This window comes from Neomonachus schauinslandi, chromosome 8, assembly GCF_002201575.2.
Source record: "Neomonachus schauinslandi chromosome 8, ASM220157v2, whole genome shotgun sequence".
NCBI lineage: Eukaryota > Metazoa > Chordata > Mammalia > Carnivora > Phocidae > Neomonachus > Neomonachus schauinslandi.
The window spans coordinates 48,765,662-48,768,074 of NC_058410.1; the positions used below are offsets into that span (position 1 = coordinate 48,765,662).

Sequence of the window (2,413 nt, forward strand, 5' to 3'; positions counted from 1 at the left end):
AAACAAGAATCCCAAACAACTGGCTCATCCTTCCAACACACATTCAAATGTGCATAATGGGATAATGGATCTGCCCTAATGAAGGATAAGGGAATTCATCAAAAAGTCTTAGAGAAGTAAGTGAAATCCTGTGGTGAATTCTAAATCCTAATGTGTTGGTTATTAGCACTTCCTGCTGGGGACAAGGAAACAGTTTGGTGAGAGATATTAATGATGAAATACCAGGGCCAGTGTTAGGAAATGCCGTGGTCGTAGACAAACATACACATGCTACTATTGTTACTCATCTTGTTAGTATGACTATATCTTTCACAAATTATCTGGGAAATACAATAACATTAAAGAAAAAATTAAAGCAAATTTATTAAATGAATTTTTCAACTATCCAAATACAACTGGTTGGTTAGTAATGTTCCTTGTGCACATATTTTCATACTTCAACACAGAATGCAACTATCATTTTGTATTTGATATTTTCATTTGACATTATTAGCATATTTTTTACTTCTGTTAATTTTTATAATTATAATAAGCATATAATACTCTTACTGTTGGAATATAGTGTGCTAAATAATTTCCCATAAGACAAGTAGAATGTATCTTACTTTTTTCCTCTATATACTGCAAATAAAACAGTCATATTTATAGCTCATAGGTTTTTATTTTTTTGCTTATTCAGAATTATTTCCTTAGTATGAATGACTCAATCTTGAATTCCCTCATCAAGAGATCTCCTTTCGGCTGGAACCACCATCTTCCAGTAATTCGCCAAAATGACCAACACAAAGGGAAAGAGGAGAGGTACCTGCTATATGTTCTCTAGGCCTTTTAGAAAACATGGAGTTGTTCCTTTGGCCACATACATGCTAATCTATAAGAAAGGTGATATTGTGGACATCAAGGGAACGGGCACTGTTCAAAAAGGAATACCCACAAATGTTACCACGGCAAAACTGGAAGAGTCTACAATGTTACTCAGCATGCTGTTGGCATTGTTGTAAACAAACAAGTTAAGGGCAAGATTCTTGCCATGAGAATTAATGTACGCATTGAGCATATTAAACACTCAGAGAGTCGAGATAGCTTTCTGAAGTGTATGAAGGAAAATGATCAGAAAAAGAAGTAAGCCAAAGAGAAAGGTACTTGGGCTCAACTGAAGCGCCAGCCTGCCCCACCCAGAGAAGCACACTTTGTGAGAACCAATGGAAAGGAGCCCGAACTGCTGGAACCCATTCCCTATGAATTCATGGCATGATAAATGTAAAGAAAATAAAAGACCTCAAGACTGTTAAAAAAAAAAAAAAAGAGAGAGAGATCTATTTATGGTTCCTTCTACAAAATGTCTACATTGCCTTTCTAGTTTTTCCCAATTACACTCCTTACCAAACAATTAATAAGGGTATCACCCTTGCAAGAATGGTAACTATCCTAAACAATTTGCCTTTTATATTTATGAACTATATTTTTCTTTAGCTTAGATTATTTTTAAATGTATGAGAAAGAATAAACTTTTTCTCACACACTTTAAAAAATTATATACAAATAATAGTGAATTAAATAAAATATTTTTGGAGTTATGATTAAAGTGTGTATAGGATTATGCATATTTCTTTTTTATGAATTGCTTAAATTCTCAGTTCATTTTAGAATGAATATTAAATTTTATTTGTAATCCAAAGGAATTATCATTATATTGTGGTATTTACTATCTATAACATTAAATGAGAATATTTTTTCCTAATCTGTTTTTTAGATTTCATTGCATTTTAAATAGTTTTGTTCATTGTCTTTATTTAGAAAATCTAAAGTTTATGCACACTAATTTGTTAATATATTTCATAGAGAATGCCTTTTAAACTTAAAGGTAATACAAATAATATATTACATTCTTCTGCATGTCAAAACATACAATTCAAAGGCAAACAAAAAAAACGGAACAAAAATCACAAGAAATTACTTGATAAAGCATTAACATCTTTTCTACATCACAGTTTTACACAAATTGAAAACCACAGTAGATACAAAGGAAAAAAATCTCAAAAGGATAAATGAATGCAAGCCAAAAAGAGGAAATATCTTTATTTGTGCCAATAATCAAAAATGCAAATTTGAAACAGAATTAGAGATAGTCCATTGCCTACCCACAACCTGGATGGGACAGGGCAGCTGAGCACTCCAGGTCCACAATGCCTGCCCCTCCCCCTTCTGCCTCCAGGTGTGCTATGGTAGAGACCTCTGGCCAGAGCCAGAAGGCAAGACAAACAGACTGTCATGTGGGAACCAATATACGTAAACCCTGTGAAATTCAAGTAGCAACAAGAGGAAAGAGAGGGGAAAATCTGGCAGGAAAAATAAAGAAGCTCTGAGATGGAGATTCATATTGGATAAAGAACAGAAGTTTCATAACTGAACT

The 2,413-nt window shown here is 33.3% G+C and overlaps 1 pseudogene; it reads left to right on the forward strand.

The window, feature by feature from the left end:
- The first annotated feature begins 773 nt into the window (after positions 1-773).
- Positions 774-1,270, forward strand: LOC123325504 (annotated as a pseudogene).
- Positions 1,271-2,413: the final 1,143 nt, after the last annotated feature.